Source organism: Pan paniscus, chromosome 7, assembly GCF_029289425.2.
Source record: "Pan paniscus chromosome 7, NHGRI_mPanPan1-v2.0_pri, whole genome shotgun sequence".
NCBI lineage: Eukaryota > Metazoa > Chordata > Mammalia > Primates > Hominidae > Pan > Pan paniscus.
In genome coordinates, this window is record NC_073256.2 from 115,089,409 (window position 1) to 115,115,876 (window position 26,468).

General features: G+C 46.8%; 1 long non-coding RNA gene across 1 annotated transcript in view; it reads right to left on the reverse strand.

Annotated features, from left to right (window-relative positions):
* Positions 1-604: 604 nt before the first annotated feature.
* LOC129398629 (uncharacterized) overlaps positions 605-26,468 on the reverse strand; it is a 29,092-nt gene continuing 3,228 nt past the window's right edge. Inside the window, exons 2-3 of the long non-coding RNA XR_008626445.2 lie at positions 16,542-16,631; positions 605-6,559 (exon numbers count right to left, since the gene is read on the reverse strand). This is a non-coding gene — a long non-coding RNA (uncharacterized LOC129398629). The remainder of the gene's footprint in view (positions 6,560-16,541; positions 16,632-26,468) is intronic.

Sequence of the window (26,468 nt, forward strand, 5' to 3'; positions counted from 1 at the left end):
TAAAAGTACAAAAAAAATTAGCCGGGTGTGGTGGTGCATGCCTGTAATCCCAGCTACTCAGGAGGCTGCAGCAGGATAATTGCTTTAACCCAGGAGATGAAGGTTGCTGTGAACTAAGATCACGCCACCGCACTCCAGCCTGGGCAACAGAGGGAGACTCCGTCTCAAAATAATAATAATAAACTTTTTGTCGGGGAGGGATGGGGAGATGTTACTACAAGGATGCAAACTTTCAGCTAAACAGGAAGAACAAGTTTAAGAGATCTATTATATAACATGGTGACAATGGCTAATAACAATATATTGTATTATTTGTATTATTATTATTAGTTGAGACAGTGTCTTGCTCTGTCACCCAGGTTGGAGTGCAGTAGCATGATTACTGCTCACTGCTGCCTCGACCTCCTGGGCTCAAGTCATCCTCCCACCTCAGCCTCCCAAGTGGCTGGGACCACAGGCTCATGCCACCATGCCTGACTAATTTATTTTTTAAATTTTTGTAGGCCGGGCATGGTGGCTCACACCTGTAATCCCAACACTTTGGGAGGCCAAGATGGGTGGATCACGAGGTCAGGAGTTTGAGACCAGCCTGGCCAACATGGTGAAACCCCGTCTCTACTAAAGATAAAAAAAATTAGCTGGGCGTGGTGGCGCATGCCTGTAATCCCAGCAACTCGGGAGGCTGAGGCAGGAGAATCGCTTGAGCCTGGGAGATGCAGGTTGCAGTGAGCTGAGATCATGCCATTGCACTCCAGCCTGGGCGACAGGGTGAGACTCCATCTCAAAAAATAAATAAATAAATAAATTTATAAAGACAGGGTCTCCCCATGTTGCCCAGGCTAGTCTTGAATTCCTGGGCTCAGGCAATCCTTCTGCCTCAGCCTCCCAAAGTGTTGGAATTACAGGCACGAGCCACTGCACTCAGCTAATATATTGTATTCTTGAAAATTATAGGTCAGGCACAGTGGCTCACACCTGTAATCCCAACACTTTGGGAGGCCAAGGCAGGCAGATCACCTGAGACCAGCCTGGCAACATAGGGAGACCCCATCTCTACAAAAATACAAAAATTAGCCAGGCATGGTGGCACGAGCCTGTAGTCCCAACTACTCGGAGGTTGAGGTGGGAGGATCACCTGAGCCTGAAAGGCTGAGGCTGCAGTGAGCCATGATTGAACCACTGCACTCTAACCCAGGCATCAGAATGAGACCTTGTCTCCAAAAAAATAATAATAATAACTAAAAAAAAAAGCCACTGGGGAAATGTACTTACTGACAGTGCCATGAGTAAGGGTTTGATTCTATGTCTATGATCCTCAGATTTTTTCAATGAATAGCTATCATTTATGGAATATCTATAGTAGATGTTTTATGAGTATTATCTGAGATGCTCACAAAAGCTCAGGAAGTTAAGTTTTAGCCCCATTTCATAGTCCCAAATCCCAGAGAGGCTGTGCAGCTGGAAGGTGGCAAGGAATAGAACCAGGGTCCCAGCCGTCTTTCTAACTCAACATTTTTCAACCCTGTATTCCACGACACATTTTTGGGCATTCGTATTACTTGTCTCAAAACTGTGCTCCAGAGTCAAAGAATGCCAGTGAACCATTTCCTCTCACATGAGTTTACCCTTCACATCAGCAAATTTGCATTTTAGAGAAGGCCTGCATCAAAGAAAAGCATTTATTTCATTTAGTTGTTTCCAAATACATTTGGATTTGGAACTATCTGTTCAAGGGATGCCTAGTAGCATCCTGAAAACTTGTACAGATGTTGAGTTGAGTTTTCCCCTTGCTCTGCAACTGAGGCCTTCAGCTGAGGAAAAAGGGGGCATTAAGTACCCCACATTCTAAAGAGAAATACCACCACTGGGGCATCATCCTGGTCCATGCCCTCCCATCTTGTCAATTCCCAACCCCTACCCAGAAAGACTGGGCTGGGGAGATGGGAAGGGAGTCACAAGGGCAGAATGTTGTTGGCCATGCACGGTGGCTCATGTCTGTAATCCCAGCACTTTGGGGGGGCCAAGGTGGGCAGATCACTTGAACTCAAGAATTTGAGACCTGCCTGGGAAACAAGGTGAAACCTCATCTCTACTAAAAATACAAAAAAATTAGCCGGGCGTGGTGGTGCGTGCCTGTAGTCTCAGCTACTCAGAAGGCTGAGGGGGAAGGATCACTTGAGTTTGAGCGGCGGAGGTTGCAGTGAGTCCAGATTGTGCCACTGTACTCCAGCCTAGGCGACAGAGTGAGACACTGTCACAAAATGAAACAAAACAAAAAAACCCTTCACAGCAACATCTATGTTACAGGAAAGGGGGTCTAGATCCAGACTCCAAGAGAAGGTTTTTGGATCTCACGCAAGAAATTCAGGGCGAGTCCATAGAGTAAAGTGAAAGCAAGTTATTAGGAAAGAAAAGGAATAAAGAATTGGCTGGGCGCAGTGGCTCACGCCTGTAATCCCAGCACTTTGAGAGGCCAAGGTGGGCAGATCACCTGAGGTCGGGAGTTTGAGACCAGCCTGACCAACATGCAGAAACCTCGTCTCTACTAAAAATACAAAATTAGCTGGGCGTGGTGGCACATTCCTGTAATCCCAGCTACTCCGGAGGCTGAGGCAGGAGAACCGCTTGAAACCGGGAGGCGGAGGTCGCCGTAAGCCGAGATCGCGCGGTTGCACTCCAGCCTGGGCAACAAGAGCAAAACCAGCTCATAATCAATCAATCAATAAATAAATACAAAGAATGGCTACTCCATAGACAGAGCAGCCCCAACAGCTGCTGGTTGCCCATTTTTATGGTTATTTCTTGATATGCTAAACAAGGGGTGGATAATTCATGCCTCCCCTTTCTAGACCATATTTGGTAACTTCCTGACACTGCCATGGCATTTGTAAACCATCACGGTGCAGTGAGGACGACCAGAGGTCACTCTCTTGGCCATCTTGATTTTGATGGTTTTGGGCTGGCTTCTTTACTGCAACCCGTTTTATCAGCAAGGTCTTTATGACCTGTATTTTGTGCCAACCTCCTGTCTCATCCTGTGACTTAGAATGCCTTAACCATCTGGGAATGCAGCCCAGTAGGTCTCAGCCTCATTTTACCCAGCTCCTATTCAAGATGGAGTTGCTCTGGTTCACGTGCCTCTGACATCTAGACTGATGTCTGCCCAAACAACTGAGTCCCACAGCCTGGCCAAGTTGACACATGAAATTAGCCATCACAACATCCAAGAAGAAAATAACCTTCAAGTTAGAAAAAAGACTTTCCCGCCTGGGTATCCTAACACATCAGAGAAACTGGAGTACAGAAGCGCAGGAGTCCCTATGGTGGATCCCAGGGCTCCCTCCTAACCCTCCCCACACACATGCTCTAAGATGGAATAGGGAGAAAAATGGAAGGGCAGAGCAAGCACACCCCCGCCCATGCACATGCCACAATCCTGGCCAATGCTGCGGGAGGGTTTACTCGGGAGTTATAAACAGGACTGGACTTCTCTTTCTTTACTTCTTTTCTTTTTTCTTTTTTTTCATTTCCCATTAACTTTCCATAATTAATAGTCCAGTCCAAGCCCAGGAGCAGGGGCTCACGCCTGTAATCCCAGCACTTTGGAAGGCCAAGGTAGGTGGATCACTTGAGCTTTGGAGTTTGAGTCCGTCCTGGGCAACATGGGGAGACCCCATCCCTAAAAAAAAAAAGTACAAAAAATTAGCCTGGTGTGGTGGTGTGCCCCTGTAGTACCAGCTACTTGGGAGGCTGAGGTGGGAGGATCACTTGAGTCTGGGATGTCGAGGCTGCAGTAAGCCATGATTGTGCCACTGCACTCCAGGCTGGGCAATAGAGTGAGACCCTGTCTCAAAAAAAAAAAAAAAGTAAATAAAAGAAAAGAGGTTTTTTGGCTCACAGTTCTGCAGGTTGTACAAGAAGCATGGCACCAGTCTCTGCTCAGCTTCTAGTGAGGGCCTGAGGCTACTTCTACTCAGGGGGGAAGGTGAAGGGGAGCCAGCATGCGCAGAGACTGCCTGGCAAAACAGAAAGCAAGAAAGAGCGGCGGGGAGGCACCCAGGCTGTTTTCCGCAGCCAGCTCTCGTGGGAACCAGTAACGGCGAGAACTCACTCACCCACCCTCATCCAGGGTGTTAATCTAGTCAAGAGGGATCTGGAAAACTAAATAAATAAAAGAAAAAAAAATAAACGAAAAAAAGAGGAATTTGCTCCCAAGACCCAAACACCTCCCATTAGACCCCACCTCCAACTGGGGATCAAATTTCAACATGAGTTTGTGCGGGGACAAACTACAGCATCATAAAAAAGGCCCGGCACGGTGGCTTATGCCTGTAATCCCAGCACTTTGGGAGGCTGAGGCGGGTGGATCACCTGACCCTAGCAGTTGGAGACCACCAGGCTGACCAACACAAATACAAAATTTAGCCAGGTGTGGTGGCGTGAGCCTGTAATCCCAGCTACTTGGGAGGCTGAGGGAGAATCCTTTGAACCCGGGAGGCGGAGGTTGCGGTGAGCCGAGATGGCACCACTGTGCTCCAGCCTGGGCAACAGAGTGAGACTCCGTCTCAAAACAAACAAAAAAGTGTGTGATTAAAAAGTAGAAAAATATTATTTTTATTCCTATCTCTAATTGGAAATGAACTTTTTTTTTTTTTTTTTTTTTTTTTGAGATGGAATCTCTCCCTGTCACCCAGGCTGGAGTGCAGTGGGCGAGATCTGGGCTCACTGCAACCTCCGCCTCCCGAGTTCAAGATATTCTCTGCCTCAGCCTCCTAAGTAGCTGGAATGATTACAGGAGTTTGTTACCACACCTGGCTAATTTATTAATTTTTTTTTTGTTTTGTTTTTGAAATGGAGTCTTACTCTGTCGCCCAGGCTGGAGTGCAGTGGAATAATCTTGGCTCACTGCAACCTCCTCCTCCTGGGTTCAAGCAATTCCCTGCCTCAGTCTCCCAAGTAGCTGGGATTACAGGCGTCCGCCATCACGCCCGGCTAATTTTTGTATTTTTAGTAGAGATGGGGTTTCACCATCTTGGCCAGGCTGGTCTCGAACTCCTGACCTCGTGATCCACCCGCCTCGGCCTCCCGAAGTGCTGGGATTACAGGCGTGAGCCATCGTGCCCGGCCTGGAAATGAACTTATTTTCTCAGATATCAAGCTTAGGGAAATACGTCTTTTGAAGAATCTTTACAGAAATTCATGATGGTAGCTGGGTCTTTCATGTTACACCAGACTTTTAATGCTGCGAACTTGTGACTAGGAAAGATAACTCTACGTGATGCTGTGTATCTCAGCTGGCTCTGAAAGCCTCTTTTGCATAAATTTCTACAACATGCAGAGTTCAAAGGAAAGTAGTATAGAATGTTACAAAGCTACATCCCCGGAAAAGGAATTAGAATTTATATCCAACATTTATTAGCCAATTGTTCATTTCCTTGGGGCTATAAAACTTAAAAGGGAAGAATGGCCAAGTGACATTTTTAAAGAGGAAATTGGGATGGTAATGAGGACATTTAAAAATCGCTCACTCTGTCCTTATTTCAACCAGTGTCTCAATTGAGATTTATTGAATACTTACTGTAAAAAGCACAAAATGAAAGCTTCTCTGAAGGAAAAAGGAAGGTGAACTCAACAAGGCTTAGATCTGCTGCCAGGAATTTATTCCAAACATAGTACTGTATAAAATAGCCTGCCGTTTGAGTTTACCACTGTATCTCTGGCACCTATAACTAGCCTGATTTAGGTACTAAAAAAATATTTATTTGGCTGGGCCCCAATGGCTCACACGTGTAATCCCAGCACTTTGGGATACCGAGGCGGACAGATCACTTGAGGTCAGGAGTTCAGCACCAGCCTGACCAACATGGTGAAACCCTGTCTCTACTAAAAATACAAAAATTAGCCGGGCATGGTGGTGCATGCCTGTAATCCCAGCTACTCAGGAAGCTGAGGCAGGAGAATCACTTAAACTACCAGGAGGCGGAGGTTGCAGTGAGCTGAGATTGCACCATTGCATTCCAGCCTAGGCAACAAAAGCAAAACTCCATCTCAAAAAAAAAAAAAAATTATTTAATGAGAACATAGGCCAGGCATGGTGGCTCACACCTGTAATCCCAGCATTTTCGAAAGCCGAGGCAGGCGGATTACCTGAGGTCAGGAGTTCAAGACCAGCCTGGCCAACATGGTGAAACTCCGTCTCTACTAAAAATACAAAAATTAGCTGGGCATGGTGGCACACGCCTGTAATCCCAGCTACTCGAGAGGCTGAGGCAGGAGAATTGCTTGAACCCAGCAGATGGAGGTTGCAGTGAGCTGAGATTGTGCCACTGCACTCCCGCCTAGCTGACAGAGCAAGACTCCATCTCAAAAAAAAAAAAAAAATGAGAACATAAATAAATAGATCCATGCCAAATGTGTTGCCCATTTTATAAAGAAGGTGTGCTTGGCCTGTCATGGTGGCTCATACCTGCAATCTCAGCAGTTTGGGAGGCCAAGGTGGGAGGGTCTCTTGAAGTCAGGAGTTTGAGACCAGCCTGGGCAATATAGTGAGATCTTGGCTCTACAAAAAAAAAAAAAAATTATTTTTTAATATATGGTTTGTTTATTTATTTATTTATTTGAGACAGAGTTTCACTCTGTTGCCCGGGCTGGAGTGCAGCAGCGCGATCTCAGCTCACCACAACCTCTGCCTCCTGGGTTCAAGTGATTCTCCTGCCTCAGCCTCCCAAGTAGCTGGGCTTACAGGCATGTGCCACCACGCCCAGCTAATTTTGTATTTTTAGTAGAGACGAGGTTTCTCCATGTTGGTCAGGCTGGTCTCGAACTCCTGACCTCAGGTAATCCGCCTGCCTCAGCCTCCCAAAGTGCTGGGATTACAGGTGTGAGCCACCGCGCCCAGCCAATATATTCTATTATTTTCAAGACAGGGTCTTGCTCTGTCTCCCAGGCTGGAGTGCTGTGGCAAAATCACCAATCACTGCAGCCTCCACTTCCCCAGCTCAAGCAACTCTCCCACCTCAGCCTCCTGAGTAGTTGGTACTACAAGTACACGCCACCATGCCTGGCTACGTTTTGTACTTTTTGTAGTGATGGGGTCTTCTTGTGCTGCCCAAACTGGTCTTGAACTCCTAGGCTCATGTGATCCTTCTGCGTTGTACTCCCAAAGTGCTGGAATTACAGGCACCAGTCACCACACCCCGCTACGATTTTTTTTTTTTTTAATTAGCAGAAGGTGGTGGCACAAGCCTGTAGTCCCAGCTACTTGGGAGGCTGAGGTGGGAGTATTGCTTGAGCCCAGGAGGTTGATGCTGCAATGAGCTGAGATCATGCCACTGCACTCTAGCCTGGGCAACAGAGCAAGACCTTGCCTCAAGAAAAAAAAAGAGATGTGCTTGATCTAACCTGTTATGTTGCCTCTGTTCCTAACTTGAAGGCCAAAAAGCTACCCTTTCCTTTTCCAGTATTGAGTACCTGCTGTGTTCAAGCTACTGTGTTAGGTGCAGGGATACAACAGTCAACAAGGAAACATGACAAACCAATCCTTTTACTGACTTGCTCTTAGAGGGGTAAGAAGGTAACTCTGGGGAAAGAGGATAAATGCCAGGATAAAGAAGGTAGGATGCCAAGATAGTGAACATTAGGGTCATCACAAGGGAACCCTGACTTATTTGGGTTAACATTGAAGGCTGCTAGCCTCTTCTAGAGCCAGTTGGGAGGAGGAGTCTAGTTATGGCTGGATGCTGCAGACTTGGGATGATGGCCATATGGGAAGGGCTCTAACTCCCTCTGCCTGTGATGTGGAGGTGAGAGTGGATGCAGTCAGCCTGGACCATGAGGTGACACACAGAACAGAAGTCTGTGCTTGGGCTGGGCACGGTGGCTCAGGCCTATAATCCCAACACTTTGGGAGGCCGAGGTGGGCAGATCACCTGAGGTCAGGAGTTTGAGACCAGCCTGGGCAACATGGTGAGACTCTCGCTATTCTTTTTTTTTTTTTTTTTTTGAGATGGAGTTTCCCTCTTGTTGCCCAGGCTGGAGTACAGTGGCACTATCTCAGCTCACTGCAACCTCCGCCTCCTGGGTTCAAGCGATTGTCCTGCCTCAGCCTCCCAAGTAGCTGGGATTACAGGCGCCTGTATTTTTAGTACAGATGACCTCGGGTGATCCACCCACCTCAGCCTCCCAAAGTGCTGGGATTACAAGCATGAGCCACCGCGCCCAGCCTCTGTATTCTTTAAAATAAATAAATAAAATTTTAAAAAAGAAGAAGAAGGAAGAAGGAAGGAGAAGGAGAAGAAGAAGGAGGAGGTCGGTGCCCAGATATGAAAGAAGAAGAAAAGGAGCCAGGACTGTCATGACTGTCAAGCTGTCATACCACGCTGGACTCTGTTTCCACATTCATTTAACATGAGAAATTCAGTTTCTGTCTTGTTAAGCCACAGTTGTCACTTCTCTGTTATGAGTAGTCAAAAATTTCCCTAAGGGATACCAGCACCTAACTCAAGGGAAGTTAGAGAAGACTTGGCAAAGGACTTCGCATCAAAGGTGAGACCTTGGCAGACAAATCAAAGAGGCGGAGAAAAGTGTACAGGTTAGAGGGACCAGCGTGAGCACAGGAGGCCTGGGGATGGAAAGTGTGCAAGGTCTGGAATTCACTGCAGCTGCTCCCTGCAGTGCCGTTGGCTGGGGGAATCAGGCAGCGTGGGAGGAGGAAGATGATGCTGAGTGATGAAGCCAGGAAGGACAGCAGGGACTGAATCAGAAAGAAGACCATGTATGCCGGGCACGGTGGCTCACACCTCTAATCCCAGCACTTTGGGAGGCCAAGGCAGGTGAATCACTTGAAGTCAGGAGTTTGAGACTAGCCTGGCCAACATGGTGAAACCCCATCTCTATTAAAAATACAAAAATTAGCCAGGCATGGTGGTGCGCACCTGTAATCTCAGCTACTTGGGAGATTGAGGCAGGATAATTGCTTGAACCTGGAAGGCAGAGGTTGCAGTGAGCTGAGATTGCGCCACCACTATACTCCAGCTGGGCAATAGAGCCAGACTCCGTCATGAAAAAAAAAAAAATCAGAAGAAGAGGGGACCCAATGATAAACATCCAAATCATGCAAAGTCAATTAGTGAATATTACAGACTACACTTAAGCTGCCAGTCCAATCAGGAAAGAAAGATGTAGAAGTTAGATCAGGGAGCAGCCATAACCCTATAAAGAGTTGTAAGAAGGACAGAAGGTCAAGAGGAGGCAAAGCAAAAAACGAGCAAAGCCAGAGGGTGAGGGGAACACAATTCATGGAGATCTTGCTCCGTTTTGAAAGAAAAATTTGAGCTTCGGATTCCTACTTAATTTTCAAACTAGAGTTGATTTAAACTTTGATCGACAATGTCTATTTGGGGGATATAAAACTAGTTTTTGTGACCTATTTTTGTTTCGTTTGTTTGTTTGAGACACAGTCTTACTCTATTACCCAGGCTGGAATGCAGTCGCGTGATCTTGGCTCACTGCAACCTCCACCTCCCAAGTTCAAGCGATTCTTCTGCCTCAGCCTCCCAAGTAGCTGGGATTATAGGCGCCTGCCACCAGGCCCAGCTAATTTTTTGTTTGTTTGTTTGTTTTTTGAGAGGGAGTCTTGCTCTGTCGCCAGGCTGGAGTGCAATAACGAGATCTCAGCTCACTGCAATCTTTGCCTCCCAGTTTCAAGCGATTCCCCTGCCTCAGCCTCCTGAGTAGCCACCTTGCCTGGCCCAATTTCTGTATTTTTTTTTTAGTAGAGACAGCGTTTCAGCTGGGTGCGGTGGCTCACTCCTGTAATCCCAGCATTTTGGGAGGCTAAGGTGCGCAGATCACAAGGTCAGGAATTCCAGACTAGCCTGGCCAACGTGGTGAAATCCCACCTCTACTAAAAAAAATACAAAAATTAGTTGGGCATGGTGGCATGCACCTGTAATCCCAGCTACTCCGGAGGCTGAGGCAGGAGAATCTTTTGAACCTAGGAGGCAGAAGTTGCAGTGAGCTCAGATCACGCCACTGTACTCCAGCCTGGGTGACAGAGCAAGACTCTGTCTCAAAAAAAAAAAAAAAAAAAAAGTAGAGACAGGGTTTCGCCATGTTGGCCAAGCTAGCCTCGAACTCCTGACCTCAAGTGATCTGCCCACCTCGGTCTCCCAAAGTGCCAGGATTACAGGTGTGAGCCACCATGCCCAGCCAACAATCTGTTTTATCCAGTGTTATGTTTGCACAGTATTGGGAAACAGTATTATCTCAAGCTTGAAAGATTTAACATGGTCATGAAATTTCAGGCCAGAGAGAGCTTGGAGCCAACTAGAACTAGTGTCTTCATTTTACACTTGAGAAATTGAGGCAAGAGAGGTGAAGCAACTTGCCCACAGGTACACAGGTAACTAGTGGCAGAGCTACAGCGTTACATAGTATTACCTTCTAAAGCCAGTAAGGAAGACGGCCTTTGGAGGGGAGGACCAGCTCTCTATCAGTGCCAAGTCCATAGGCAACTATTGGAAGTGTGAGAAGAATGATCCCGAGGTGTTGCAGGTTGTGGCATGAAAAGGGAGTTGGGCAATCATGTGGAGCTTGGAGACCTCAGGAAGTCAGGACATGGTTGGTGACTGTATCCCATCACCGTTACTTAGCTTTATGGTTTTCTGAAAGCAGGTTGCTGCCTGCTGGGATCACCTTGACAACCAAGAGCTTCCCTTGCAGGTGAAACTTGCCTAAGTACTTGGTAAGGTCTGCAGGGAAATTGAGGGCTCCAGGAAGGTGGTAAGGTGCGAGAACACCTTCACTGCCTCTCCTCCCTCTCCCCCTTTTTTTTTTTTGAGACAGAGTCTCGCTCTGTCACCCAAGCTGGAGTGGCAGTGTGATCTTGGCTCACTGCAACCTCCACCTCCCAGGTTCAAGCGATTCTCCTGCCTCAGCCTCCCAAGTAGCTGGGATTACAGGCACCCGCCACCATGCCTGGCTAGTTTCTTTCTTTCTTTTTTTGAGACGGAGTTTCACTCTTGTTGCCCAGGCTGGAGTGCAGTGGCACAATCTTGGCTCACTGCAACCTCTGCCTCCCAGGTTCAAGCGATTCTCCTGCCTCAGCCTCCTGAGTACCTGGGATTACAGGCATGCACCACCACACCCAGCTAATTTGTATTTTTTAGTAGAGACAGGGTTTCTCCATGTTGGTCAGGCTGGTTTCAAACCCCTGACCTCAGGTGATCCACCCACCTCAGCCTCCCAAAGTGCTGGGATTACAGGCGTGAGCCACCAGGCCCGGACTAATTTTTTTTGGTATAGACGGGGTTTCTCCATGTTGGCCAGGCTGGTTTCAAACTCCTGACTCAAGTGATCTGCCTGCCTCGGCCTCCCAAAATGATAGGATTACAGGCGTGAGCCACCACACCCTGCTCTCTCCTCTCTCTCTGAGACTAAATCATCCATGAGTATTGTTGTTTGTGTGTGGTGGTGTTGTTGTTGTTATTGTCTAAGGGAGGTTTTCTGTCTGTTTTTTGAATGGGTTCATTTAAATAACAATAAGAAACAAAGAATGCATTTAAATTTTGTTTCCTTCTTGCAATGTGGGATTAGTTTAAGGATATACCGGGAGAAATATTCACAAGGGTATTTTAATCTAGTCAGTCATTTTAGATTACAAGAAGCAATCCCTCCTTACTTGTGCCAAGTCCCTTGCTACACAGAGGATTTAACACATTCCTGGGATGTGCTTGAAACAAGGCTGAGGGCACTTTGTTTATGGAAATGTTTGGCAGCCTTTCCTGTTTTCCCCATGGGGAAATGTTTGCACTTTTAAAAATGAACTTGGCTGGGAGAGGATCACTTGAGCCCAGCAGTTTGAGGTTACAGTGAGCTGTGATTGCACCCTGCATTTTAGCCTAGGTGACAGAGAGAGAGCTTGTCTTAATTTTAAAACAAAAAACTTTTTTTTAACAAAGGGCTCAGTGGCTCACACTTGTAATCCCAGCACTTTGGGATGCTGAGGTTGGAGAATTGCTTGAGCTCAGGAGTTCAAGACCAGCCTGGGCAACATAGTGAAAACCGTCTTAACAAAAAATACAAAAATTAGTCTGGCTTGGTGGCCCCCCGTATGGCCCCAGCTACTTAAGAGGCTGAGGTGGGGGGAACACTTGAGTCCAAGAGGTTGAGGGTGCAGTGAGCCAAGATCACAGCACTGTATTCCAGACCCAGTCTCAAAAACAAAAAAGGAACTGGAACTATGTTAACATCCAGAGGTCCTTACTGATACAAATAAAGGATTGAATAAAAACTAAATAAATGCGGGTGAAGAGACAAATCCCCCATGAAGAAAAATTTCAAATAATTAATGTAGATACTTTGTCCTCAAGGAGGGGAAGCACAACTCCTCACTCCTTAGGTGTGGGCTCCCCAAAGTCACTTCCTTCAAAGAGCACTGTATATAGTAAGGGAGGATCAAAAGAGCATCTTTACAGTGGGGAAACCTGCTTGCCTTCAAAAACAGGTGAGGGCAGGGCACGGTGGTATAATCCCAGCACTTTGGGAGGCTGATATGGGTGGATCACTTGAGGCCAAGGGTTCAAGACCAGCCAGGCCAACATGGCAAAACCCTGTCTTTACTAAAAAAAATACAAAAATTAGCTGGGCGTGGTGGCACAAGCCTGTAATCCCAGTTACTTGGGAAGCTGAGGCAGGAGAATCGCTTGAACCTGGGAGCCGGAGGTTGCAGGGAGCCAAGATCACATCACTATACTCCTGCCTGGGCGACAGAGTGAGACTCCATCTCAAAAATAAATAAATAAATAAATAATACAAATACCAAAAAAATTAACCAGGCATGGCCAGGCGCAGTGACTCACACCTGTAATCCCAGCACTTTGGGAGGCCAAGGCGGGCGGATCATGAGGTCAGGAAATTGAGACCATCCTGGCTAACACGGTGAAACCCCATCTCTACTAAAAAAATACCAAAAAAAAAAATTAGCCGAGCATTGTGGCGGGCGCCTGTAGTCCCAGCTACTCAGGAGGCTGAGGCAGAAGAATGGCGTGAACCCGGGAGGCGGAGCTTGCAGTGAGCCGAGATCGCGCCACTGCACTCCAGCCTGGGCGACAGAGCGAGACTCCGTCTCAAAAAAAAAAAAAATTAACCAGGCGTGATGGCATGCACCTGTGATCCCAACTACTCCAGAGGCTGAGGCAGGAGAATCACCTGAACCTGGGAGGCGGAGGTTGCAGTGAGCCAAGATCATGCCACTACACTCCAGCCTGGGCAACAGAGTGAGACTCCATCTCAAAAACAACAACAACAACAAACCCAGAAGGTAGCCACCAAATATTGTCCTGTCTTTCCCTCAATTCCCTCCTCTGACTGGCTGGCATTTCCAATGATTGTCTGACATTTACAGGTTGATATAACAAATTGTGATTACAGGCATGTTGGCACATGCCTGTAATCCCAGCTACTCGGGAGCCTGAGGCAGAAGAATCGCTTGAATCTGGGAGATGGAGGTTGCAGTGAGCCCGGATTGAGTCACTGAACTCCAGCCTGGGCGACAGAGCAAGACTCCATCTCAAAAAAAAAGAAAGACTATGAACCAAAAATGGCAAAATCTTAGGATGTGATGAAATCTGAGTAATGGAATAAAAAATATTGTTAATTATATTATTCTCAACATTTTTCAGTGGCAGCACAGAGAAGGAGCCAGATTATCTGGTGAACCTGATTAGTAACGCAATCCACCACACAGTCTTCAGGAACATTACTTCTGCTGAATTTGAACTTTCATCTCTCAGCTGACAACAATTCTCATATCAACCATCTTACCTGCTGATACTGCCAATTTCAGCAGCATTGCCCTCTTAAGGACTATTTGTACAAGCCTTTAAATATTTCATTGCATTTTAGCCCTTATTAATTTATAACCATGGATGGAAAATGGAAAATTAAAGTGCTGATATGAGTCATAGTCATAAGAAACATAGGTCTCATAGGCCGGGCGCAGTGGCTCACGACTGTAATCCCAGCACTTTGGGAGGCCAAGGCGGGTGGATACCTGAGGTCAGGAGTTTGAGACCAGCCTGGCCAACATGGTGAAACCCCATCTCTACTAAAAATACAAAAATTAGCCAAGCGTGGTGATGCACGTCTGTAATCCCAGCTGCTCAGTAGGCTGAGGCGGGAGAATCGGTTGAACCCAGGAGGCGGAGGTTGCAGTGAGCCGAGATCGCGCCACTGCACTCCAGCCTGCGCGATACAGCGAGACTCCGTCTCAAAAACAAACAAACAAACAAACATAGGTCTCATAAACTTAAAACACAGAAGACGATTCCTTGGACATGCCAGAGGCTGTATCTGTCTCAATCAGAGTTTCCCCAGGCAGTCTAAGCTAATGGACTCTGCTCAGTTGTGAAGGAAGCAAATTAAGAAACTTGTCTTAAAAAAAAAAAAAAAAAAAGGTAAAAAAAGGCCGGGCGCGGTGGCTCACACCTGTAATCCCAGCACTTTGGGCGGCTGAGGCGGGTGGATCACCTGAGGTCAGGAGTTCGAGACCAGCCTGGCCAACACGGTGAAACCCCGCCTCTACTTAAAATACAAAAATTAGCCGGGCGTTGTGGTATGCACCTGTAATCCTAGCTACTCGGGAGGCTGAGGCAGGAGAATCGCTTGAACCCGGGAGGCAGAGGTTGCAGTGAGCTGAGGTGGTACCATTGCACTCCAGCCTGGGGGATAAGAGTGAGACTTCATCTTTAAAAAAATAAAAGAAAGAAAGAAAGAAACTTGTAGTAGCCACGGTGAGTGCCTGTTGTTCCAGCTATTCAGGAGCCTGAGGCAGGAGGATCACTTGAGCCCAAGAGGTGGAGGCTGCAGTGAGCTGTGATCCCACCACTGCATTCCAGCCTGGGCAACAGAATAAGATCCTGTGTCAAAAAACAAAAACAAAAACACCAGACCGGGCATAGTGGCTCACGCCTGTAATCCCCGAACTTTGGGAGGCCGAGGCAGGCGGATCATCTGAGGTCGGGAGTTCAAGACCAGCCTCACCAACATGGAGAAACCATGTTGAAACTACAAAATTAGCCGGGCATAGTGGCACATGCCTGTAATCTCAGCTACTTGGGAGGCTGACGCAGCAGAATCACTTGAACCTAGGAGGTGGAGGTTGTGGTGAGCTGAGATTGAGCCATTGCACTCCAGCCCGGGTAACAAGAGCGGAACTCCATCTCAAAAAAAAAAAGAAACTTGTAGTACCCAAGGTGCGTGCCTGTTGTTCAGGCTATTCAGGAGCCTGAGGCAGGAGGATCGCTTGAGCACAGGAGGTGAAGGCTGCAGTGAGCCGTGATCACACCGCTGCATTCCAGCTTGGGCAACAGAATAAGATCCTGTGTCAAAACAAAACAAAACAAAAAAAACAGGTCAGGAGCAGTGGCTCACGCCTGTAAACCCAGGACTTCGGGAGGCCGAGGCCAGCAGATCACCTGAGGTCAGGAGTTCAAGAGCAGCCTGGCCAACATGGTGAAAGCCCGTCTCTACTAAAAATACAAAAATTAGCCAGGCGTGGTGGCATGCGCCAGTAGTCCCAGCTACTCCTGGAGGCTGAGGCAGGAGAATTGCTTGAACCTGGGAGATGGAGGTTGCAGTGAGCCAAGATCGTGCTACTGCACTCCAGCTTGGGCAACAGAGCAAGACTCCGTCTCAAAAAAAAAAAAAAAATTCGGATGTAATTAGAAAGATTTTTAAACTCTCTGGGAACAGAAACTCTACGGTGTCAACTTGTGGACATTCTGGTTTCATATTTATTTCCAGGAACACATTATGTAGAAGCTACCCATATTTGGCTGACTTTTTGTTTTTTTTTAAGACAGGGTCAGGGCTGGAGTGCAGTGGCGCATTTGTGGCTCACTGCAGCCTTGACCTCCTGGGCTCAAGCAATTCTCTTGCCTCAGCCTCTTGAGTAGCTGGGCCTACAGGTGTGTGACACTATATTGGCTAATTTTTTTTTTAATTTATATTTTCTTGTAGAAATGGGGGTCTTACTATATTGCCCAGGCAGGTCTTGAACTCCTGAGCTTAAGCGATCTGCCTGCCTGGGCCTCCTAAAGAGCTGGGATTACAGGCTCGAGCCACCGCGCAGGCTGGGGGTATTGTTTTCTGAGCTGCAACACAGGCTTTAACACCCACAATGAACACAAGTGTGCTGTTGTCTTCCATCTTCTTGGCTGACTAAGGGGGCCCGCAGAACATGCTGATGGTGCAGTGGTCAAGCTCTGCCGAGGAGACTTGGGCTGCCTCAGGAGTTGCAGGGTCTTGGGCTGCTAGAAGCTGGGTGGCTTGAGGATCTTCTTTTTCCCTGTGGCTGTGGATGCCTTTCAGCACTGCCATCTTCGCCTTCAAAGCCTTTGCCTTAACCTGGGCTTTGGGAGGAGCAGGACCTTCCTTCTCCACCTTTGACACAATCTTCAGAAAAGCCTGAAGAGGCTTCCGTTGGTGAGACAGGACACAGTGATGCTGGGCTGGGTGAAAGGCAGAACTCTGTTACTTACTTCTCCAAAGGAGAGAAGGCTGCCACACAGGACCACACAGGAGCTGCACCAGGAAGACTAACAGCAAGCTGGAAGTGTCTGAGGTGGCTTCTGTAATGCAAAGGAGGTTTTAGGGCTTCCTGGAGTTTGGGTATTTTGATAATTCTGTGACCAAACAAGAAAGGGCCATTCCTGAGCAAAAAGTACCTGGGGGCTCTGGCCCTGAATCTGTGCATATTGTAAGCCAGGGGTGTTACCGCCTGATAAGGGAAATAGTTGGCGTGAGGCCTTAGCAAACTGCCTGTGATGGGAATTAAGAATTTTTAGCCATGGCTTCAAAACTCGGTCAAGATGACACTTGATTGCATTCCAAATCTTAAACATTGATAAACTATATTGATGCCATAATGTGATACCCTACCTCGTTTTAACCTGATTGACTCTCTCTTAGCTGAGAGAGCTGGACAGACTCCATTTTGGTTTCTTTGCTTGCAGTCCCTTGTCCCCCTCCCTTAAGGACATAACTGGTGCAAGCTGACTCCAAGCACATCGAAGAATGCGCTTACTGGTAAGATACTGAGGCAAGCTGTACCAGCAGCTCCTGGGAACGTGCTCGGTTGATGGCACCCAAAGCCCCTGCGTTTATCACTTTGTGATAATTTAAGCCCCCACACCTGGGACTGTTTATTTTCCTGTAACTGTTTCTGTAACCATGTATCTTTTAACTTTTTGCCTGTTCTGCTTCTGTAAAAAAATTGCTTCAGCTAATCAGACCAAAGCATAAGAAGAAATGTAGCCCCTTCTTCGGGGCCGAGAGAATTTCAAGCTCTAGCCGTCTCTCAGTCGCCGGCAATAAAGGATTCCTGAATTAGTCTCAGAGTGTGGCGTTCTCTCTATAACTCGCTCGGTTACAACAATAATATCACCATTAATCAGAATACTGTTTTTTGTTTGTTTGTTTTTACTGTTAGCTGCACAGATCTACCACTAATGACTGCATCTGCCCATCTTTGTCTCTCTTATTGTCAGAGGCGTTGGAACCACAGTGACTCCATCTTGAATAGGGGCTAGGTAAAATGAGGCTGGGACCTACTGGGCTGCATTCCCTGGAGGCTAGGCATTCTGAGTCACTGGATGAGATAGGAGGTCAGGACAAGGTGCAGGTCATAAAGACCTTGCTAATAAAATAGTTTGCAGTAAAGAAGGCAGCCAAATCCCATCAAAACCAAGATGGCGACAAAAGTGACCTCTGGTCGTCCTCACTGCTTCTCATACGCTAATCATAATATGTTAACATGCTAAAAGACACTCCCACCAGCACCATGACAGTTTCCAAAGCCATGGCAATGTCAGGAAGTTACCGTATATGGTCTAAAATGGGGGGCAGGAACCTTCGGTTCCAGGAATTGTCCACCCCTTTCCTGGAAAACTCATGAATAATCCACCCCTTGTTTAGCATATAATCAAGAAATAACTATAAGTATCCTTAGTGGAGCAGTCATGCCACCACTCTGTCCACAGAGTAGCCATTCTTTATTCCTTTATTTTCTTCCTTTTTTTGTGGGGGGGTGGGGAAACAGAGTCTCTCATCCATCTCGGTTCAGTGCAACCTCTGCCTCCTGCGTTCAAGCGATTCTTCTGCCTCAGCCTCCTGAGTAGCTGGAATTACAGGCACACGCCACCACACCCGGCTATTTTTTTTGTAGAGACTGGGTTTCACCATGTTAGCCAGACTGTTCTCCAACTCCTGGCCTCAAATGATCCGCCCGCTTTGGCCTCCCAAAGTGCTGGGATTACAGGCATGAGCCACGGTGCCTGGCCCTCTTTTACTTTCTTAATAAACTCTCTTTCACTTTACTTTATGGACTTGCCTTGAATTCTTTCTTGTGTGAGATCCAAAAACCCTCTCTTGGGTTCTGGATTGGGACCCCTTTCTGGGAACATTGTTATTTTGAGTTTCTTGGAGGCAGGGATTGTGTCTTAACGTACTCTGTCTCACAACCCCAGTCCAGAACCTGGCCAAACCCCAAAAGTGCTTTAATAAATATGTGATTAATTACATGGATCTCTGAGAGCGTATCAATCATAATTCTCGACTTCCTCCTTGGCTGCAATTCAAGAGCAGAGCCAGCTCCACATTCTGACCTTCACAGCCTGACCCTGGACAAGAGCCAGATTCTTTAACGAATCATCTGGCATACTACTTATTTTCGTCCTCTCACTCCTATGAAACTCACAATTATCATGGCCTCCGGGAAGCAGTTCCTTGTGTTCTGACAAAAATGAGAGAGCTCACAAAATTTTCTCTTGTTTACCAACCAGCCTGGGCAACATGGTGAAACCCTGTCTCTATCAAAAAACTCACAAAAATTTGCCAGGCGTGGTGGCACGTGTTTGTAGTCCCAGATACTCTGGAGGCTGAGGTGAGAGAATTACTTGAGCCCAGTAGGCAGAGGTTGTAGTGGGCTGTGATTGCACCACTGTACTCCAGCCTGGGCAACAGAGCCAGACCATGTCTCAAATACATATATATATATATTCTGTTTAGTTTTAATTTTAAGTTTTAACAGAGATATGAAGCCTATCTCCAGGGCCAGCTTCATGGGCAGTGTGACCTGAGCAGTGGGACCTGGGCAAAGTGACCTAGACATGTGACTTGAGCAGTGTGATCTGGGCAGTGTGACCTGGGCAGTGGGACCTGAGCAGTGTGATCTGGGCAGTGTGACCTGGGCAGTGGGACCTGAGCACTGGGACCCGGATAATCTGAATGTGTGACCTGAGCAGTGTGATCTGAGTGGTGTGAGCTGGGCAATGTGACCTGGGCAGTGGGAACTGAGCAGTGGGACCTGGGTAATCTGGATGTGTGACCTGAGCAGTGTGATCTGGGTGGTGTGAACTGGGCAATGTGACCTAGGCAGAGTGACTTGAGCAGTGGGACCTGGGCAGTATGACCTGGGTAATCTGGATGTGTGACCAGAGCAGTGGAACCTGAGCAGTGGGACCTGGACAGTAGAACTTGCTAGAGACTTGTACTTAGAAGGACTGCATGCTTCATTTAATGTCCTACTGTTGCCATCTTGAAATTCTTAATACTTTTTCAAAAATAGGCCTCAAAATTTCCTTTTGCACTGGATCCCACAAATTATGTGGCCAATCCTGCCTATCTCTTTGGTACGTACCTTAAGCCTCCTGTGACATGAATTTATCAACAAGTCATGTGGGTTTTAGTTATGAAACCTCCAGTAGTTCTGTAGCTCCCCACTTTCCTCAGGAAATATACTCCAAACAGGGCTGGGTGCAGTAGCTCACGCCTGTAATCCCAGGACTTTGGGAGGCCAAGGCAGGCAAATCACAAGGTCAGGAGTTCGAGATCAGCCTGACCAACATGGTGAAACCCCATCTCTACTAAAAATACAAAAATTAGCTGGGTGTGGTGGCACATGCCTGTAATCCCAGCTACTCGGGAGGCTGAGGCAGAGAATTGCTTGAACCCAGGAGGTGGAGGTTGCAGTGAGCCGAGATCACGCCACTGCACTCCAGCCTGGGCAACACAGCGAGACTCCGTCTCAAAAAAAAAAAAGAAAAGAAGAAAAGAAAAGCCTTTTACCTTCTGTTACCTACCCCCACACACACTGACACCCCTTACCTCACCTCTCTCAGCTCTGTCCCTTTTTCTTTCCAATGTGAACCCTCAGTTACTGTGCTCCTTGCTGTTTGTAACCTTGCAGGCCTGCCAGCTGCCCATCCCATGTGCGTCCTGTTTCCATCCTGCCCTGGGTAGTCCTCTGCTTCTCTTTACCTGGCCAATTCCATCTTATTCTGTAAGTGCGAACTTAGATGTCACCACCTCTGGGAGGCCCCCTCTGATCTACCCCAAACTAAGATAGTGCAGTGGCTCACTCCTACAATCCCAGCACTTTGGGAGGCCGAGGTGAACAGATTGCCTGAACCCAAGAGTTCAGGACAAGCCTAGGCAACATGGCGAAACGCTGGCTCTACAGAAAATACCAAAATTAGTGGGGCATGGTGGCGCACGCCTGTTATCTCAGCTACTCAGGAGGCTGAGGTGGGAGAATCGCTTGAACCTGGGAGGCAAAGGTTGCAGTGAGCCGAGATTGCACCACTGCACTCCAGCCTGGGTGACAGAGTGAGACTCTGTCTCAAACAAACAAACAAACAAACAAACCACACATTCAACAGCACCATGTGCATAAGTACATGAATTTCTTTTCTAACACATCTAGGTTTTCCTTTGCAGGAAAACTACCTACATATAGCTCTGAATTTCTCAGCCATTAGAGGGGTCCTGAGGTCTCTCTTGAGATAGACCCTCGCCCAGGTTATGGAGGTAGTTCAAATGAAACCTTCCCACCCCCAAAGGACCTTCTGGTCCAATCCAATTCCTGAAGCATGTCTCTTCCTTCACCTTTTGTGGTCTATTCACCCTTCACAAGACCCAACTAACTAAAATGCGAACTCCCCACAATTGTAATTAATCTCTTCCTGCTTTCCTAGCATTTTTTTGTTTTGTTTTGTTTTGTTTTTTTAACTTTTTAATTTTTTTAGATGGAATTTCGCTCTTGTTGCCTACCCTGGAGTGCAATGGTGCGATCTCAGCTCACCGCAACCACCGCCTCCCCGGTTCAAGTGATTCTCCTGCCTCAGCTTCCTGAGTAGCTGGGATTACAGGCATGCGCCACCACGTGCAGCTAATTTTGTATTTTTAGTAGAGACAGGGTTTCTCTATGTTGGTCAGGCTAGTCTCAAACTCCCGACCTCAGGTGATCCCCCTGCCCCGGCCTTCCAAAGTGCTGGGATTACAGGTGTGAGCCACCTCACCCAGCCTTTATTTTTTATTTTTAATGATATACGGCATACATGCTGACTTATATCACAGTGACTTGTGCCATTAGGCTAGATGGTCCACTTTTTTTTTTTTGAGATGGTTTCACTCTGTCATCCAGGCTGGAGTACAGTGGCATGATCACAGCTCACTGTAACCTTGACCTCTTGGGCTCAAGTGATCCTCCTGCCTTAGCTTCTTGAGTAGATGGGACCACAGGCATGCGCCAGCATGCCTGGCTAATTTTTAAATTTTTTGTACAGACAGGGTTTGCTTTGTTGCCCAGGCTGGTGTTGAACTCCTGGGCTCAAGCAATCTTCTCATCTTGGCCCCTGAAAGTGCTGGGATTGTAGTTCTGAGCCACTGGGTCCAGCCTCAGTGGTCTGCTTTGAGAGCAGGAACAAAACGTTACTAATCTTTCCGGACTTTATGTCTTTATGTTTTATCCATAGTAGGCACTCAAATTAATATTGGGTAATTTGAATTTCTAACAGAGAGACTGAAATGCAGTTGGCCATAGAGAAGTAGAGATTTGAAAAAGAAAGAGGGGCTTTATCTAGTGGAAAGAAAAAACGTTCCCCAGCCAGGCACGGTGGCTCATGCCTGTAATCCCAGCACTTTGGGAGGTCAAGGCGGGTGGATCACCTGAAATCAGGGGTTCAAGACCAACCTGGGCAACATGGTGAAACCCCGTCTCTACTAAAAATATAAAAATTAGCCAGGTGTGGTGGCAGGCACCTGTAATCTCAGCTACTGGGGAGGCTGAGGCATGAGAATCACTTGAACCCAGGAGGCAGAGGCTGCAGTGAGCCAAGATCACACCATTGCACTCCAGCCTGGGCAACAGAGTGAGACTCAGTCTCAAAAAAAAAAAAAAAAAAAAAAAAAAAAGAAAAGAAAAAGAAAAAATGTTCCCCAACAAATAACTGGGAAATAGCTGAACTCAGAAAAAGGTTAAGGAGAGAGAAAAATTACAGTATAAGAAGAAGATGAGGGAGGCTGGGCATGGTGACTTCAGGCACTTTGGGAGGCTGAGGTGGGAGGATCACTTGAGGCCAGGAGTTCAAGACCAGCCTCGCCAACAGAGCAAAACCCCGTCTCTATTTTTTTTTTTCTGAAACAGAGTCCCGCTCTATTGCCCAGGCTGGAGTGCAGTGGCACGATCTCAGCTCACTGCAACCTCCATCTCCTAGGTTCCAGCAATTCTCCTGCCTCAGTCTCCCAAGTAGCTGGGATTACAGGCATGCACTACTATGCCTGGCTAATTTTTTTGTATTTTTAGTAGAGACGGGTGTCTCCATGTTGGTCAGGCTGGTCTCAAACTCCCCACCTCAGGTGATCTGCCTGCCTCAGCCTCCCAAAGTGCTGGGATTACAGGCGTGAGCCACTGTGCCTGGCCCCGTCTCTATTAAAAATACAAAAAATTAGCTGGGCGTGGTGGCACACACTTGTAATCCCTGCTACTTGGGGGGCTGAGGCAGGAAAATTGCTTGAACCCAGGAGATGGAGGTTGCAGTGAGCCGAGATCGCGCCACTGCACTCCAGCCTGGGAGACACAGGGAGACCCTGTCTCAAAGAAAAAAAAAAAAGACGAGCCTGGGTGACAGAGGCTGCAAGTCCTAAAGTCCTAAAAGTGAGAAGTGTTTAAAATCTGGTAAGGAAGGCACCAGTGAAGAATGAGGGAGGAGGTGCAAGTGAACTGTAAGAAACCTGACCAAGGTTATGAGGGCTGTCATCCTTAGTTCTGGCAGAAAAGGAGCAGTGTGGTGCCAGGCAGAGCGGCTCATGTCTATAATCCTAAGACTTTGGGAAGCTGAGGCAGGAGGATCGGATCACTTGAGAGCAGGAGCTTGAGAGCAGCCTAGGCAACATAGTGAGGCCCTGTGCCTGGCCTAAAACCAGGTTTTTTTTTTTTTTTTTTTTTGAGAGAGTCTCACTCTGTCACCTGTAGCTGGGACTACAGGCACACGCTGCCATGCCCAGCTATTTTTTTTTGTATTTTTGGTAGAGACGGGGTTTCACCATGTTGGCCAGGATGGTCTTGATCTCCTAACCTCATGATTGCCCACCTCTGCCTCCCAAAGTGCTGGGATTACAGGTGTGAGCCACCGCACCTGGCCAACCAGATGACTTTTCTAAGTAACTCTACTACTGCAATCAGTATGCCAGTTAAATATGTGGTTGTTTGAAAATAATACTGCTCCCCGCCCCCCCAAAAAATGAAAAGAATAACCCAGCTGTGACTAAGTTCCTTGGGAAGCCTCTGTGTAACCGCCCAAGGGGTTCACCTTGCCCGCTGCCTAGTCAGAGCTGATTTATCAAGACACGGGAATTGCAATAAAAAATAATTCATGCAGAGCTGGTTGTGCGGGAGGCCAGTGGAAGGTCAGGGTTTGTTTTTGTTTGTTTGTTTTTGTTTTTAGGCAGAGTCCCGCTCTGTTCCCCAGGATGGAGTGCAGTGGTGGGATCTCGGCTCACTGCAACCTTCGCTTCCCAGGTTCAAGCTATTCTCATGGCTCAGCCTCCCTATTCTCATGTCTAAGCCTCCCAATCAGCCAGGATTACAGGCGCCTGTCACAACGCCAGGCTAATTTTTGTATTTTTAGTAGAGACAGGGTTTTGCCATGCTGGTTAGGTTGGTCTCAAACTTCTGACCTTGGGTGATCCACCCGCCTCAACCTCCCAAAATGCTGGGATTACAGGCGTGAGCCATCGTGCCCGGCCTTGATCAGGGTTTTAAAGAATAATTTGGTGGGTAGGGAGGGGGGGCCAGTGAATCAGGAGTGCTGATTGGCTGGCTCGGGAATGAAATCAGAAGGAGTGGAAGATGTTCTCTTATGCTGAGTCAGTTCCTGGGTGGGGGGCACAGAACTGGTTGGCAGGTCCAGGTGGGGCCATCCAGTTGTTAGAAATGCAAAAACCTGAAAAGACATCTCAAAAGACAGATCTTAGGTTCTCAACACTGATGTTACCTTTAAGAATAATTGTGATTTCTCTGCATTTCTTCACTGGCCATCAGAGAAATGCAAATCAAAACCACAATGAGATACCATCTCACACCAGTTAGAATGGTGATCATTAAAAAGTCAGGAAACAATAGGTGCTGGAGAGGATGTGGAGAAATAGGAACACTTTTACACTGTTGGTGGGACTGTAAACTAGTTCAACCATTGTGGAAGTCAGTGTGGCGATTCCTCAGGGATCTAGAACTAGAAATACCATTTGACCCAGCCATCCCATTACTGGGTATATACCCAAAGGACTATAAATCATGCTGCTATAAAGACACATGCACACGTATGTTTATTGTGGCACTATTCACGATAGCAAAGACTTGGAACCAACCCAAATGTCCAACAATGATAGACTGGATTAAGAAAATGTGGCACATATACACCATGGAATACTATGCAGCCATAAAAAATGATGAGTTCATGTCCTTTGTAGGGACATGGATGAAATTGGAAATCATCCTCAGTAAACTATCACAAGGACAAAAAACCAAACACTGCATGTTCTCACTCATAGGTGGGAATTGAACAATAAGAACACATGGACACAGGAAGGGGAACATCACACTCTGGGGACTGTTGCGGGGTGGGGGGAGGGGGGAGGGATAGCATTAGGAGATATACCTAATGCTAAATGATGAGTTAATGGGTGCAGTACACCAGCATGGCACATGTATACATATGTAACTAACCGGCACATTGTGCACATGTACCCTAAAACTTAAAGTATAATTTAAAAAAAATTACAAAAAAAAAAAGAATAATTGTGGAAGTTGCGAATCTTACAACCTCTGGGATAACGGCTGGTAATATTTAGAATTCCAGCCCCTCTCATTCTAACTTGGTGGCTGGTGGCCTTTTATTCATTTCACAAGGACAGTTTAGCTTTGAGGAGGGGCTATTATTTAAATTATAAACTAAATTCCTTCCTAAGGCTAGTTGGGGCTATGCCCAGTAATGGACAAGGAGAGTTCAGAGATTAGAGGCAAGATAGACTTAGTTAGATCTGATGTCTTTCACTTGTCATAATTTCCTTAGTCATAACTTTGCAAAGGCAGTTTCATTTGTTCTTCTGAAGCCAATTCCCATACTCTCTTGCACCCAAACAAATACAACTCCAAAGACATTGACACTAAGCTTTATTTAATAACCTTTAACTGCAATGGCATTTTTCTCTCTCCTTTTTTTTTTTGTTATCCAGTTAGGTTCCCTCTATTCTTTATTTTCTTATCTAGAGAAATTTGGCAACTGTCTGTAAGTTCAGATCTTGAACAGTAAGATTTCTAAAATATAAAATTCCCTTGAATCAATGATTGATTTGCCTAATGAATATGAAATTCTGGTGGGGAGGGAAAAAGGAAAGGTAACTGTGGGAGCTTGCTGGGAGTTTAATTGTTGAAAAAGTCTCATTCAAGATACCATTTCCTATTCTGATCACATGTCTCTATTCTTTCTCAGAGCACAAATGCTTGTCCTATATTAAAAGTGGCTGTGGGGCAGGCACAGTGGCACACACTTGTAATACCAGCACTTTGGGAGGCCAAGGCAGGCAGATCACCCGAGGTCAGGGGTTTGAGATCAGCCTGGCCAACATGGTGAAATCCCATCTCTACTAAAAATACAAAAAATTAGTTGGGCGTGCTGATGGGCACCTGTAATCCCAGCTACTTGGGAGGCTGAGGCAGGAGAATCGCTTGAACCCGGGAGGCGGAGGTTGCAGTGAGCCGAGATGGCGCCACTGCACTCCAGCCCAGTGACAGTGCGAGACACCGTCTCAAAAAAAATGGCTGATTGTCTGAAGGTAGTGAGTTATCTCAATTGATTGTTCATGGTCAGTTACAGATGGAACTCCTTGTTCTACTCTTTTCCCTGTTGTCACTACTGCACTTGACTAGTATATACATATATATTTTTAAAAAGTGTCTGTGGGCATAATTAAATTTTAAATGGAAGATCCCACAGAGAAAATGATCTCTAATGTGAAAGGAACCAGAATTTTTGTTGTTGTTCTTCATTATTCAACTTGAAGAAACCAGAATTTTGTAGTGAAAACACAAAACAAGGCTGGGCAAGGTGGTTCATGCCTGTAATCCC